The sequence below is a fragment of the Lithobates pipiens genome, unplaced genomic scaffold, assembly GCF_037356315.1.
Source record: "Lithobates pipiens isolate NorthernLeopardFrog02 unplaced genomic scaffold, aLitPip1_a1.2 Scaffold_18, whole genome shotgun sequence".
Taxonomy (NCBI): Eukaryota; Metazoa; Chordata; class Amphibia; order Anura; family Ranidae; genus Lithobates; species Lithobates pipiens.
The window spans coordinates 326,422,609-326,439,894 of record NW_027507758.1 but is presented as its reverse complement, the minus strand read 5'-3'; positions in this window follow the sequence as shown (position 1 = coordinate 326,439,894).

Genomic DNA, 17,286 nt, shown 5'->3' with positions numbered 1-17,286 from the left:
ATAAATGCAGTGATTCCTGTGTAAATGACACTGGCAGTTAAGGGGTTAACCAGTGGGTGGCAGTGTAGGGGTTAAGTGTTCCTAGGAGTGTGTTACTAACTGTTGGGGGCTGGGCTTTCATTTAGTGAACACTGATCTCTGCTCCAATCACATGGAGCAGAGATCAGCATCACTAGTTGCTAGGCAGAATGGTGAGATGCTGTTTACAACGGCATCTCTCTGTTCAGCTGCCCTGTGAGACGATCGTGGGTATGCCCGCGGTGATCGAGTCCGCGGGACCCGCGACCGGACTCACGGGGGTCCCGACCAGCATGCAAGCGCGCTGCCGGCGGCGCGCTCGCGATGGCAGGGCGGCATTAGAGATTGGACGTACCTGTATGCCAATATGCCTGCCTGTGCCATTCTGCCGACGTACATCGGCGTGCGCTGGTCGGGAACCGGTTAATAAACAAAAAAAGCCTGGAACTCCCCTTTAAAGAACATTAGATGGATGGAACAAAGGATGGTAAAAGGGAAATATAGAAAACCAGAGTGCATGTTTTTATAATCTCTACATCCTCAAATAGATTTTTTTGAAAATAAAATGTATATATTTTATAGATTATCACTTTTAAATGCAATAAAAAAAAAAACAAATTTGAGTAAGCTAGTGTTTTTGTTTGGATTTAGAATTTGGTGACACCTTAAAAATCTCTTGGAATATAGTTGTATGTTATGTCTAGATATTTTGTATTGATTCACTGATCCTGGGACTAAGTTAAGTTTACACTTGACAATGCAAGTGGTAGTATGTGGTAGTGTGAAAAATGAAGCTTGCAAACTATATTAATAAACTGTTGTGGCCAACTTTTACAAAGTTAAAGGCTTTAGTTCTATTATTTCTTTAGCATAAACTTTTCTATAGTATTTAAATCTGTTGTGGCTGCTACTTACACTGCTCAATTCAGGCATATTAATTCTGGATAAACAATCAGATCTTGCAGCCAAAACTACCAAAAAGCCTTTTTTTCACGTTTTAATTAACGAGCTTGTGGTGCTGCTGCTTTTTTAAGCCAAGCCATTTATAAAAATGAAAATATCAATTACACATTCAAAATATGTGATGTTGGTGTTGTTGATGCTGTCTGTGAAAATTGTACTGTTGCAAAACACCTCATACAGCTTATAGGCAAGTCATCAGCATGTCATTTCATGGACTGTTTCCTCACCCCCCTCAAGTTGCATTAAAAGAGAGACCCCCTGACCCCCTCCCTGGTGTACATTATTTAAAAAAAAAATGCTTTGCTTAATGTCTCTCATAGCAGTGCCCAGATTTCCATGCCCTTTTGACAATGCCTAGCCCATTACCTTGAAAGTGGTCCGAATTTATGAAGATTCGCCCTCAATAGGCATCAATGGGGTTCTATTAGAATTAATCTAACTAACTCTCCATTAATTAAACCCAAATAAATATCCAACTGTACATTCATGGTAGTTGAAATTGGTGGAATATAACAAGAAATGTCCGCTTTATAACAATGGCTAGAAATAACGATAATAATAATAATAACAATAAGGTATGGGATGCTAATTACTGGAACACGTTTTTTCAGTCAGTTCTGCAAAAAATAAAAGTCAGCAGCTACAAAAACTGTAGTTGCTGACTTTTAATAAACAGACACTCATCTGTCCAGCTCAGTCCTCGCACGAGCCAATTCTTCAACGGTCTTTGGGTCCCAGGCACCGTCATGTTAATTGTGGTCTACCGGCTGTCACCCCTCTCACAATGCATTTTGTGAATGGTCCCACAGTCTTCTGGTACCTGTGACGTGTCCCAGAAGGCCGCAGGCAGTGGGGAAGGAGAACTTCCACTTGTATTGCCTAGGTGCCTCCCCCGCCATAAGTAACTTGGTACCCTCCCCCCCCCCCCCGGAAAATATATTGTAAATATGGCAGGGGGAAAGAAAGAGGATAAAAGGAATTTCCCCTTTTGGGTGAAGTTCTGTTTCAAAAATAGGGTTGACCTAATATTAATATTCCTATTGCTAGAATTTCTGACAAATGTTGAGGATTTAATATTCCTAGCACTGGAGCCCAAAAGGGCAGAGATAGTACAGGGAGCTTTTGTATGTGCAATGTGTTACATTTTGTGAACACCTCTTTTCTTACCACCAGTGTGACTGATTCATTAAAACTGGAAAAAAAGAAATCAAGAAATTCAAGAGGTGGTATTGACTATAGCAATCAGTATTCTTATTTCAATTCTTTCATAAAAAGAAAATGTGAAACCTGATTGGTTGCTGTTACCAACCATTCCACTTTAATTCTATTTTTCTTTACTCTAGTTTTTTAGGAGTCAGCCCTATTATATAAAATAGGAAAAATGGTTAGAGTTAATTATTAAAATGGCATATAAAGTTATTGACCTCTTCACTTAGCACTGTTTAATGGTTTTACTTTTGTAAATGTCCTGTACAAGATTTGCTTCTAGGTATTAAACAGGACATATTATAGACATACTACTATATATAAATATATGTAGTTCTTTGATGTTGCAGAACTCACCTCCCAATTAGTAAAATGCTGTTTTTGGATAACATTTATAGTCATTTGCTCATAACAGAACTTCCCTTTATCCATCCCTTTTCAAACAAAGGTTAGTTTATAGCTATCATAAGAGATTAGGGTCTCCAGCATTTGTCGTATTTCTTCTATAATGATTTAGTTAAAAGGGCTTCGCTGTGATAGCTCTCCAACTTTGTTCCTTCCTGTATATCACTGTTCAGGGTCAAAAGCTGGAAAAAGGGCTGGTCCCAAAGGCCTAACATATTTCACCAGTGGAGACTCTGGCTTTTCACTTCTCCTTCTCTCCTCATCACTTTATGCTTAAAGAATAACAGATGTGGAAACATTTAGAAGAGAACTAATTGAATTTCATAGAACACAATTTAGCATTGTTCAAGGAAGTACCTAAATCAACAGCACATTTTTTTAAATGTCCGATGTCGCCTAATTAGAACACCAAACGTGTGACTAATTGGCCACACTTATGCTTAAAGCTTGGCCACAGATGAGCTGCTGCCTATTCATCTCTGTTAAACACAGTGCAGTGGTTTGGCTGCAAGATAGCTGTGGTTAAATGGAATAAACCATTGGCAAACAATATGAAAATGCTAGGCAACTGCAGCAGCTCACATCATTTTCAAAATCAGAACCTTCCACTTTGGGCAGCACCCAAAGGATTACTATAAGATTATCAGCACATAAATTATTCCATTCTTGGTTCATTGTAATTGGGGCTGTTAATGGCATGTTCTGTATCATGTCTGCTTTATTATCCTAAAAATGTTCAGCATCTAATTAACAAATAATCCTCTATTATCAAGAGCGGCTCCAGTTTGCCTCGAATTTCCTCACCAGTAGATCTGCTTTTTGCATGCAACAGGATGTTTTCTTTTTAATGATGTGCAGTAGAGTATGTGGGAACTGACTGCAGAGTTTGAGCCAAGGAGGACTGGAATACGCACACAGCTGAATTGTGAAAGTGATACTTTAAAGATTCCAACACTGCTAGTTCACAGGGGCTAAAAACAGGGCTTAAAGGCAAGGATGAATCATCTTCTCAATTAAGTATCATCATCATGAAAGTATGTTACCAAAATCTTTATACGTGGAATTAATCTGAAGTGCAGATCTTACAGCTGATGCTAATATCTGCCCATCATCTGTAATACTATTTATTTTTTAAATGAAGGACAGAAAAATTATTTTGATATTTTTCTATTGGTGTGGTTATATTTATTGCTTTTAATAACCATTATCATAATAATTCTGGCATCAACCCAGATTAACCTTACAGTGACATTAAGGTTAATTTTATTTTTTTAAATAACAAACATATCATACTTACCTGCTCTCTTCAGTGGTTTTGCACAAAGCAACTCTGATCCTTTTTTTACCTTTTTCAGGTCCACCCAGCACTCCTGGCTCCTCCTCTTCAGCCAGTGCCCCCAATAACAAGCCAGGGCAATAGTGCATGCTCACTCCCCAGCCCCACTCTATGCATCCATAAGGCATGCAGGGCTGAAGCTCATCCCTGCCCCCTGCTCTCTCCTCATTGGCTTACTGGCTGTGATTGACAGTATCAAAAGCCAATGGCTCCCACTACTGTCTCAGCCAATGAGGAATGAGAGATTAGGGAGAAGCTCAGTTCTCATACACATCACTGGTTAAAGAGGAAGCTCAGTTAAATATTAGGGGGGCTGGGGCGCTGCACACAGAAGGCTTGAATGCAAGAAGGTAAAAAAACCTTACTCCTTTAAAACCACTTTAATGTATATTTTAATATCCGTGGTATGGATATTAGATTGCAAGCTGCAATGAAGCTGCTTTGCTGGTCTTTGCTGGTGATACTGATGGAGTTATTGCAAACAAATTTTCAAAGGTTTTTTTTTCTAGTGATATCAAGAATAATATTATTATGAGTTTTTTTTTATTTATTTGGGCATTATCCCGTAGTTTTTAGTGCTGGTTGTATTTTTTTAAATGTAACTGCCTACGCCCAAAATGTAATTTGAAGTAAAACACATAGGGGGTCATTTACTAAGATGAATGCACTGCGCCAGTTTATACCTTAATTGGTGTGCCAGATAAATTATTAATTGAGCGTGTGAACCAGCGCACACATAAGCACAGCAGATGATAATATGCCGGTGCACGTGATAATAATATGCCATTGATAATAGCGCATGCCGTATCATTAACAGACCGTTCACACAGGGACAACACAACTTCCAGCGTGACTTTGGGAGGCAACTTGGACACGACTTGAGTATGAATCACAGTGCGACTTGGGACTTCAACACGACTTGGGGCATCTTACAACACGACTTTAAGTCGTCCCCAGGCCAGACGACTTTAATTTTAAAGAAAAACCCAGCATGGGTTCCCCTCCAGGAGCATACCAGGCCCTTCAGGTCTGGTATGGATATTAAGGGGAACCCCGTGCCAAAAAAAATGGCGTGGGGGTCCCCCTCAAAATCCATACCAGACCCTTATCCGAGCACGCAACCTGGCGGGCCGCAGGAAAAGGGGGGGGTGAGAGAGCGCCCCCCCTGTTGAACCTTACCAGGCCACATGCCCTCAACATTGGGAGGGTGCTTTGGGGGTAGCCCCCCAAAGCACCCCGTCCCCATGTTGATGAGGACAAGGGCCTCATCCCCACAACCCTGGCCGGTGGTTGTAGGGGTTTGCGGGTGAGAGGCTTATCGGAATCAGGAAGACCCCTTTAACAAGGGGACCCCCAGATCCCGGCCCCCCCTGTGGGAAATGGTAATGGGGTACAAAAAACTACCCCTACCATTTCACCAAAAAAGTGACAAAAATTTTAAAAATCACAAGAGACAGTTTTTGACAATTCCTTTATTAAAGTCTTCTTCTTTCCATCTTCTTTGGGTCTTCTTCCTTCCTTCATCCTTTGTCAAAAACTGTCTCTTTTCATGACAAGGTCCTTGACAAGGGTCTGGGGTCCCCTTGTTAAAGGGGGCTTCCAGATTCTGATAAGCCCCCCGCCCTCAGACCCCCACAACCACCGGCCAGGGTTGTGTGGATGAGGCCCTTGTCCTCATCAGCATGGGGAAAAGGTGCTTTGGGGGTACCCCCAAAGCACCCTCCCAATGTTGAGGGTATGTAGCCTGGTACGGTTCAGGAGGGGGGGCGCTCTCTCTTTTCCTGCGGCCTGCCAGGTTGCGTGCTCGGATAAGGGTCTGGTATGGATTTTAAGGGGGACCCCCACGCCATTTTTTTGGTGCAGGGTTCCCCTTAATATCGGGGGACCCCCATGCATTTTTTTTCTTAATTTAGTTTTTTTCTTAATGCTAACATGACCTGTGTGCCCCCTAATACTTACCTAAACCTGATCCCGATCCAGCGACGTGCACAAGAGCCCTCCTCATTTGCTAAGATGCAGCATCAGGAGCCATTGGCTGTCAATCACAGCTAGTGAGGTGAAAGCTGGCTCATGGAGCGAGCATGCCAAGTGCCCCCAGAGCAAGCAGCTAGCTATTGGGCACTCAGCAAAGAGGAGAAGCCCAGAGTTTCGGCGGGGGAGCCGAGAAGAGGAGGATTGGGCTGCTCTGTGCAAAACCATTGTACAGACCAGGTAAGAAGGACATGTTTGTTATTTGAAAAAAAAAAAAACCCTTTACAAACATTTTAATTTTTCAAAATAGTAGCATAAATGGCTTATGTTTTTGGATCTAAGCTATTGTTCTTAGTACTTCTGCAATCTGCAGTAGTGCTGAACAGCTTGTGACATAAAATGCCATAAATGGTATGTAAAAGTAACACCTCCAAACACCTTTGCAGAAAGCAAATAATCATTTGTGCAATTTGAGATCTAAAACTTCTGCCATTTTTTACATTCATTTTTGTAAAGAATGTGGAAGAGGTAACATTTTCTCTCGGGTTATTATTTCTCTCTATATTCTCATTGCTTCTTCCTATGTCAAAATATGTATATATAGTGCTATACTGCTGTGGGGCCCCTTTCTTTGTTATAGTTTTATTATCCTTCTGCAGTGTGGACAGGGTTAAATGCAAAAATGCAGCAGCTATCTTTAAGGAGACCACTTTGCATTGCTCATCTATGGAGTGTCTCCAGTACAGGGAACAGCCATCTTGGCTGGGTGTGGATCAACCCTAAAGGCCGGTGATTGGCTGATGCAATATAGCAGGGAGAAGTGGGTTGGCAGGCTGGTGAGGACAGATGGGAAGATTGTATGGAAGCAAGCAGGTGTATGGGGGAAGAAATGGGCTGCAGGTGCTGGCTGAACAGAACACTGCCATCATTGACAACCATTGGGAGAAGCAAAGAGACTACTCACCTTGTGCCAGGATGCTAGGTGTAATCCTGGACTCTGATCTGTCCTTTTAGCACCAAATCCAATTACTGTCCACATTTTACAGACTTCACATCTGTAACATTTTCAAAATAGGCCCCTTCTTAACCTTTGAAACCACTAATAAACGTATTTACTCACTTGTTATCTCTCGCCTTAACTATTGTAACTCCCTCCTCATTGGCCTACTTCTCTGCAAGCTATCCCCTCTTCAGTCTATCATGAATGCTGCTGCCAGACTCATTCACCTAACCAACCATTCAGTGTCCACCACCCCTCTCTGCCAAACCCTCCAAAGGCTTCCCATTGCCCAATGAATACAATTCAAAACACTAACAATAACATACAAAGTCATTACAACTCTGCCCTGAGCTATATCACCAATTGTATCTCCAAATACTGTATCACCCAAACCGTCCTCTCCACTCCTCTCTAGCTCTATTGTCTCCGCATCCCATGCTCGTCAAGACTTCTCCAGGGCCTCTTCCATCCTCTGGAACTCACTACACCAATCTATCTTGTTATCTCCAACTCTGTCCACTTTTATGCAATCCCTGAAAACACATCTCTTAAGGGAGGCCTATCCTGCCTTCGCCTAACAACTGAATCTTCTACTTCCCTTATCACTTCATCCCTCTCAGTTATTACCTTTTTTTCTCACCAGCCTTTATCTATTAGATTAAGCTTGCAAGAACAGAGCCCTCCTAACCCTCTTGTATTGAATTGTATTGCTGCTGTATTGTCTCCCTTTATATTGTAAAGTGCTATGCAAACTGTTGGCACTATACAACTCCTGTATAATAATAATAATGTACTTCCTGATCCTTACGCTTAGGTCAGCTGGCCCAACGGTCCTTTTTGGCCTATCTTTTTGTGTGTCTGCAACACCAGTAATTGCTGTTTAGCTGCCCCTGCATCCCCCGCAGTCTTTTTTTTATGTTGTTCTATCGTTGTTGTTGTTTTTTTATTTTTTTATTTCACATTTATAAATATTTTTTATTTTCCGCTTTTAAAAAAGGAGACATGCTAAAAATAGGGTTGTGGTGTAGTGTTTCAGAGGTCTGCAGCATATACAGTACTTGTTTCTGACACAGGCCAAGCTACCCTTTGCCACACATCACAATAATTGGTGGTAAATACTGTGCAGCAAAGCACTGCATATGTATTGCCACTATTGCCATAGCTGCCATTAAAGTTAGGCAACCTCTTTTACTATAGCGAAAAATCAAATAAATGGTGCTGCGCTCCCTTAAACCAATAAACTAGATAAATTAATCCATAAAGTGCTAACCAATAAGTACATAAACTATCTGTGAATAAATTCTGATTCCCGTGACCATAAATACATAAACTATCTGTGAATAAATTCTGATTCCACGTGGCAAATCGTGATCAGTGATTAAAGTGACTAGTGCAAGAAAACATTCCAAACGAATATATATATATATGTGCAAAACGAATAAAAAACATATATAAAATCGCATAAGCCAAAGCAAAATCGCATAAAATCACACAGTGATAGTGATGAATGCCAATAAATAAATTATCTTACTAAGTGTAGATACAAACATATAAAATCGCATCGGTAACAGGAAAATCGCATACAACCATATAGTGGTAGTGATCAATGCGAATAAATAAAATAGCTCACAGAGTGTGTATAAAAATAATGAAACCAAACTTAATGATAGTGAATCATTCAGTGCAAAAAAAAATTATAAATAAGTCTCTCAAACTGCAGAGTAAGTAAAGGGTGGTAAAAAATCCATAAGGTGCTTCTCGTAGTAGCAGGTGCAATACAACACAAACTGTGCTCACTCTGGTGTCTCTTCAGTGTCCCGCACCTAACAATTAGGATGGCCCCTTACCTTACTGCTGTAAGGTGAACAGCATATAGAGACCAAAGTCTCAGATGGTAACAGCGGTGTGCCCTTAATTCCAACTAGGAGGTCTTATCCCCACATCAGGGTGTCAAACTGGCAAGATCTCACAGAAAGGGAAACAGGAGGGCTGTTTGGATGTCAATCTCACCCACTGTCAATCTTGCCCACTTCTGCCACCTCTCCTTCCTCAAGATCCTCGGGGGGTCAAGGGCTGATTTCCCTTTCTTGTTGATGTGGGGGGTCCCTGGTGTCCTCTGATGAGTGGTTTCCTCTGAGTCTTTTCTCCCCAGGTAGTTCAGAGTGTGTGGATCCAAAGCAGCATGCAACAGGCAGCGTCTGCTTGTTGCATGCTGGCAGCGTCTGCCTGTTGCATGCTGCTTTGGATCCACACACTCTGAACTACCTGGGGAGAAAAGACTCAGAGGAAACCACTCATCAGAGGACACCAGGGACCCCCCACATCAACAAGAAGGGGAAATCAGCCCTTGACCCCCCGAGGATCTTGAGGAAGGAGAGGTGGCAGAAGTGGGCAAGATTGACAGTGGGTGAGATTGACATCCAAACAGCCCTCCTGTTTCCCTTTCTGTGAGATCTTGCCAGTTTGACACCCTGATGTGGGGATAAGACCTCCTAGTTGGAATTAAGGGCACACACCGCTGTTACCATCTGAGACTTTGGTCTCTATATGCTGTTCACCTTACAGCAGTAAGGTAAGGGGCCATCCTAATTGTTAGGTGCGGGACACTGAAGAGACACCAGAGTGAGCACAGTTTGTGTTGTATTGCACCTGCTACTACGAGAAGCACCTTATGGATTTTTTACCACCCTTTACTTACTCTGCAGTTTGAGAGACTTATTTATAATTTTTTTTTGCACTGAATGATTCACTATCATTAAGTTTGGTTTCATTATTTTTATACACACTCTGTGAGCTATTTTATTTATTCGCATTGATCACTACCACTATATGGTTGTATGCGATTTTCCTGTTACCGATGCGATTTTATATGTTTGTATCTACACTTAGTAAGATAATTTATTTATTGGCATTCATCACTATCACTGTGTGATTTTATGCGATTTTGCTTTGGCTTATGCGATTTTATATATGTTTTTTATTCGTTTTGCACATATATATATATATATATATTCGTTTGGAATGTTTTCTTGCACTAGTCACTTTAATCACTGATCACGATTTGCCACGTGGAATCAGAATTTATTCACAGATAGTTTATGTATTTATTGTCACGGGAATCAGAATTTATTCACAGATAGTTTATGTACTTATTGGTTAGCACTTTATGGATTAATTTATCTAGTTTATTGGTTTAAGGGAGCGCAGCACCATTTATTTGATTTTTCGCTATATGTTTCAGTGGTAGGGCTTATACCTCTGTCGGTGTTTGGCTGCAACCCTATTTTAGGTTTAATAGATTTTATTTACGATAGCGCAAGGATACTTCTTTTATCATTTTAACCTCTTTTACTAAAAATCTTATTTAGGCCTAAAATGAGTGGCAGAGGTTTTGTGTGCAGAGGTAGTAGGGGTGAGCAGGTTTAGCATGAAAAAAAGCAATGGGCAGGTAGCACCAGCTAGATAGAAGACACTTCTTCCTTCCTATTTGAGAGTGGCCATGCCATACACCCGCATCATGTGGTGGGTGCAGTTGAGTGACTGACAAAGCTTTCCTCTTCTGTCTTCTCCGAAGTGCAGACCATTCAGTTTTCTACAACTGCTGCTAATGTGCTCTTTTCTTCTTCATCTTCCACTAACCCTGCCATAGCCCTGCAAACTGGCAATAAGGATTTGGAGACATTATTTCATAACACAATCAGTAGTTGGCTGAAGGAAGGTGATCTTGGTTACGCAAAAGCATTACTCATTTATATTATATTGGGATTGAGGAAGATAGAACCAGGACCATAGAGGAAGGGTATATCAGGCAGGTAGCAGCAAGAGGCACTGATGTTCCAGCAGCTGAAGCTTAATGCCAACTGGGCTTCAGTGATGAGGAGGACCGAAATGATGATGTGGCAGGCCATACATACATATAAGCTATCAATTAGGAGGAGAAAACTTTTGTTGGAGAGGCAGAACAGAAGTAAGAGGTGATTTGTCCATGACAGTGGCAATTTGCAGATGAATGGAAGGAGCAACCATCCTAATCCATTTGGAGGCACTGCCCCACAGAGTACAAGCTACTGTCAGCAGACCATTCCTACCCACCAGCATGTGAGAAAAAAAGTGTCACTTGACCATGATGTCAATGTCATGTTACACATGACTACAGACACGTGGTTTCTCAAGCATGGGCAGGGATGCTAAATATATTATAGGGCACAATAGGTCAATTTGTTGGCAGCTGAGAAGGATGAACAATGGAGAACACTGCTAGAGCTGGTGTTTCCACCTCATTTCTTGGCTCCTTCATTCACTGGCTCTTTAGCACTACCAGTCATCCAAATATGTCCCAGAGTGTATTCAACATCTTAAGGTAAATGTTGCCAGGCTGATTTTCAGCTGGTATGCCTAAGGAATAGAAACCTTCCTGGGTCATAGTTTCCAGAAGCTCTTCAGGTCAAGGACAAAAAGTGGCTGACCCCACGCCATATTTAACCAGGAAAAGTTATGTGTGGCAATGGCATAAACCTGCTGGCTGCCTCTTCGCAAGAAAAATTGGCACACATACCTTATCTGCCACATGTACTTAACCTGTAGTGTAGCATTGTCATGGATATGCAGTAATCTTTGTCTGTCAGCTTACCTCTTTATATGTTCTGCTTAAGAGGCCAGCCACTCTTAAGTAATCTCTCCTCAAAGCATGGCTCCACCACAGCCCCTATCAGGGAACTCTAGCCAGACTGCAGCTAAATCCATCCCCACCACTAGAGGCCATTGGGTGAATATCCGCTGGTTCTTAGATTCCGCGCCCTGGAAAATCTCATGCTCTAGCTCCCTGTGTCATCCGTGTAGGTACTACAGAGTACCTGCTCTCCTGTATAACCTAGAGCTCCACCTGCAGCAGTCAGCTGTAGGGTCCACTACCTTGCGGTGCACTCTAGACCCCAACAGGGTGCATATGTCACCTGGACTCAGGTGACCAGACAGTTTGATCAGTCATTGACCCGGCTGACGTGCCGCTTCCCGTAGATGATCCATTGCAGGGCATAGTCCGCAGACTTGAGACTTGAGACCCAGGAATCAAATAAGACAGAGATGATGTGATACCTCCAGGATCTAGCTTCCTGCTTTGAGCAGCTTCAGGCCTCCTTGGGAACCCAGAGTCAGCAACCTCAAGTACAATCAGCGGCTGCACCTATTCCGGTTGCAGTCGCAGCCACACATTCACTACAATTGTCAGCTCCATCCCATTTCTCTGGGGACTCCAAGGCCTGCAGGGGGTTCCTCAGCCAATGCACTATTCATTTTGAGCTCCAGCATCGAAAAACTTCCTGCCTGATCGGGCAAAGGTAGCCTATATCATTACCCTCCTCTCCAATGAAGCTTTAGCCAAGAATCTTGTTCAGTGGGACAATATCCTCTTCAGTTCCATATCCTCACACAATTGGGCTGGAACAATGAGGCCCTGGTTGCAACCTTTTTACATGGCCTCTCTGACCGAGTGAAAGACGAATTAGTGGGAAGAATCATCCCCGCCAGTCTGGACAATGTAATTTGCTTGTGCTGTCAGATCGACATTCATTTTCAGGAGAGGTCCTTGGAAAAAAGACACCAGCACTCCTTGGGCCCTAGCCAGTCTGAGTTCTCCTCCCTTTGTCCCGTGGTGCATCTTCTGCCTGCTGAGGAAGCTATGCAGCTAGGCCAGACCAGACTAACCCCGAAGAAAGCGCAGAACTCTGGGCTTGTGTCTCTATTGTGGGGGGAAAGGGTAATTTTCATGACTCCTGCTTGCTTCGTCTGGGAAAGCTTGGGTCTAATACATCTGAAAGGTGGAGTATTGGACCCAGAAACATCACCTTTTCATCTTCTTCTTCTGGTGTTCCTTCATGTAGGCACTTCTCTTCAATCAATCTTTGCATATCTGGATTCCAGGGCTGCCAGCAATTTTATGGACTGGAGAACGGCTTCTTCCATGAAGCTTACCCTTTCCTCCCTCACTACACCACTGGTAGCCTTGGCAATTCATGGCACTGTTATCCCATGAGGCCCTATCCACTTAAAGACTCTACCTATTAGGATGTCTGTAGGGATACTCCACCAGGAGTGGATATCCTTCCTCATTCTACCCAAGGCCTCTACCCCCATTGTATTTGGCCTTCCCTGGCTACAGCTCCACTCTCCACATGTGGACTGGGTCTCTGGGCAGATCCTGGCTTGGGGTCCCTCATGTTTCTCATCCTGCCTTCTCAAGGTTGCCCCCAAGGAGAGACTTCTGGTTGCTACCGCATCTTCTAATCTTCCTGCTGCATACAGCAATTACCAGGATGTGGTCTGTAAGAAATCAGCTGAGCTGATTCCTCCCCGCAGGTCTTTTGACTGTGCTATTAATCTTGTACCTGGAGCACCTCTGCCCAGGGGTTGTACCTACCCTCTGTCCATCCCAGAGACCCAGGTCATGTCAGAGTATGTCGCCATGAATCTGGAGAGAGCTTTCCTCCAGAAATCCTCATCACCTGCAGGAGCAGGGTTCTTTTACTTTGCCAAAAATGATGGTACCTTGAGACCCTGCATTGACTATTGAGGTTTAAACACGGTGACTATCAAAATTCGATACCCCTTACTCTTAATATCTGAGCTATTCGAAGGGTTGAAGGGTGCCTCCATTTTCACCAAGTTGGATCTCAGAGGTGCGTTCAATCTGATTTGAATACGGGAAGGTGATGAATGGAAAACCGTATTTAACACTAGAGACAGGCGTTATGAATACCTGGTTATGCCTTTTGGTTTGTGTAATGTCCCAGCTGTGTTCCAAAATTTGGCAATGAAACCTTCAGGGATTTGCTGTACCAGTTTGTTGTCATCTATCCGGATGACATTCCTATCTTTTCGGAAAATCTGCTTTTCCACAGAAACGATGTCCGCACTGTACTTCAGCGCCTTAGAAAGAATAATCTGTATGCCAAGCTGGAGAAATGTTCTTTTGAATGTTCTGAGGTACTGTTTCTGGGATGCTTTGTCTCAAGTTTGGGTCTTCATATGGATCCTGAAAAGGTCTTGGCCATTACCAACTGGCCTCTTCCTGCTAGCCTCAAGGCCACACATCTCTTTCTTGGTTCACAAATTATTATAGGAAGTTGATAAGGAATTATTCTTCCATTGCTGCACCTATTATTGCTTTGACCAAGAAGGGTACGAATGTCAAGGACTGGCTTCCTGAAGCTATCTGTCATGAGGGCCACATACCTGATGTGAGACTGAAGTAGTGGGGAGGCCTCCCTGGCACCTCGGGTCCTTGAAGCCTCAGGAGATGGAGACAGAGACTTGGTGGACCCCGAGTGGCATGGGTGTCAGTGGTGCGGAGCACTGTGCAAACCTTAGTCTGGGATCCGAGCCGAGGTCAAGTCCACTTGGGCAACGATGTATAAAAGGGTCAATCAGAAGAAGAATGGTCGAGATCCAAGCTGGGGTCAGATTCGATCTGGCAGCTGAGTACAAAAGGGGCAAAGAAGTAGAATGTTTAAGGTACAAATCCGAGGTCAATGGCAAGCAGCAATCAAGAGAAGTCAAATAGGTTTCCAGGTCACAACAAGTTAAGATCACACACTAGCACAGGAACAAGGGAGGACTGAAGATAATCCAGAAAATTGGCAGTGTCTGGGCTGGACTTATATAGGGAAGTTTGAGGTCACTTCCTGTGCGCCTCCTGGGACTGACACTTACACTGTCTCTGCATTTCATGACCTGAAACAGGCCTTTGTTTCTGAACCTCACTGGAGGAGACTGAATCCTGAGAATCCATTTTTTATTGAACTGTACGCTTCTTCAATGGGGATGGGAGCTGTGCTTCAATCCTTTGAGAAGAGACGTCAGCCATGTGCATTCTTCAAAATATTTTCTCAGGCAGAGATAAATTATGCTATCGTGATCGGGAACTTCTTGCAATTAAATTAGCATTAGAGGAGTGGTGTCATCTCTTGGAGGGTTCCCCGCGCTCCATTTTTACTTATCACAAGAATCTATAGTACCTACAGAATGCTAAACATCTGAATCCCAGACAGGCCAAGTGGAGTCTTTTCTTTTCCTGTTTTAATTTCACGATTATGTACAAACCTGGTTCCTGCAATGGTCGGACTGATGCACTCTCTAGGTCATTTGACATTTTGGATGAGCAGTCCACCCCGGAACCTGAGCCAATTATTCCAACCTCATGCTTTGTGGCCCATTCTATTACCCAGGAGTCAAAAGCTAAGAGCTAATATCCTTCATTGGGGACATGATTCCAAGGTGGCAGGTCATGCTGGTTTCCTCTGATCCTTCCTGCTCATCAGTCGTCAATGCTGGTGGCCTAATCTCTGCTCGGATGTCAAAGACTACGTTAACCACTTAAGCCCTGGACCATTTGGCTGGCCAAAGACCAGAGCACGTTTTGCGATTCGGCACTGCGTCGCTTTAACTGACAATTGCATGGTCCTGCGATGTGGCTCCCAAACAAAATTGACGTCCTTTTTTCCCACAAATAAAGCTTTCTTTTGGTGGTATTTGATCACCTCTGCGGTTTTTATGTTTTGTGCTATAAACAAAAAAAGAGTGACAATTTTGAAAAAAACGCATTATTTTGAACTTTTTGTTATAATAAATATCCCCAAAAATATATAAAAAAACATTTTTCCCTCAGTTTAGGCCGATACGTATTCTTCTACATATTTTTGGGAAAAAATTAGCAATAAGCGTATATTGATTGGTTTGCGCAAAAGTTATAGCATCTACAAAATAGGGGATAGTTTTATGGCATTTTTATTATTATTTTTTTTTACTAGTAATGGTGGCGATCAGTGATTGTATCGTGACTGCGACATTACAGCAGACATATTGGACAATTTTGACACATTTTTGGGACCACTGGCATTAATACAGCGATCAGTGCGATTAAAAATGCATTGATTACTGTAAAAATGTCACTGGCAGTGAAGAGGTTAACACTAGGGGGCAGTGAAGGGGTTAATATGCATCCTAGGGAATGTTCTAACTGAAGGGGGATGGGACTATGCAGGTAAACTAACAGATCGCTGTTCGGTTCTCCGTGTGCCCCGAGCAATTGCGAGAGGCCAGCGGTGATCATGACTGCCAGGCACTCTCATTGGCTCGGGGAGCGAGCAAGGGGCTGTTTATGCTACAGACGTAGCATAATGGCGATTTGCACAGTTGAGCCATGCTGCCGCAGTACAACTGCGGCGGCTGGTCGGCATGCAGTTAAGGCTTGTCATGTCTGTGCTCAGTCTAAATTCTTCACACAAACCCCTGCTGGTCTTCTCATGGCCTTGCACATTCCTAAGGAGCCCTGGTCTCACATTGCCTCCTAGGTTCCCATTTTTGTTCGAGAAACTTTCCACCTCCATGGGATTCCTTCTCATATTGTTTCCGACATTTACGTCTCATTTTTGGAGAGCCTTTTGCAAATCCCTCAATTTGTCTTGGATTTTTCTTCTTCTTACCACCCTCAATCCAATGAACAGTCTGACAGGGTCAATCAGGAGTTAGAGGTCTTTCTTCGCACCTTAGTCTATGCTCATCATGATGATTGGCCTTCTCTACTCCCGTGGGCAGAATTCTCCCATAACAATCATGTAAATACTAGTTCTCAGAAAACACCCTTTTTCACAGTTTATGGAAAACACCCTCAACTCCCTCTTCCCATGACCTGTTCTCCAGATATTCCAGCTTTGGCTACGGCTCAGGAGTCTTTCAATTCCATTTGGGGTGACGTGCATGATTCCCTCTGGGCAGCTTCTGACAAATTCAAAGGCTTTGCCGACCACCACAGGCGTAAACCGCCTTCTCTACAGCCACGGGACAAAGTCTGGCTGTCCACCAGGAACATCAAGCTCCGAGTTTCTTTCTCTGAAGTTTGCCCCAAGATTCATTGGTCCGTACACTATAACCTCTAAACTGAATCCAGTTTGTTTCAAACTTCAGATTTCTAAAAGCCTCAAAATCTCTAACTCCTTCTATGTTGCCCTTCTGAAGCCTTTATTATTCAATAAGTTCTCTCGTCCTCTCCCTACCGCAGCCCCAGTCTCTGAGGATAATTAGTAGTACTAGGTTTGTCAAATTCTGGATTCCTGAGGCATTCTTCAATACCTTGTGCATTGGAAAGGGCTTGGTCCTGAGGAGAAGTCTTGGATTACTGCATCTGAGGTCTTTTGCATCTGTTGAGGAGGGTTCATCTGAAGTTTCCCTCTAAGCCTGGGCCTGAGGGGGAGGCCTTGTAAGAGGGTGGGTACTGTCATGGGTATGCAGTAATGTTTGTCTGTCAGCTTACCTCTCCATGTGTTCTGCTTAAGAGGTCAGCCACTCTCACCTGGCTGCATAAGTAATCTCTCCTCAAAGCATGGCTCCATCC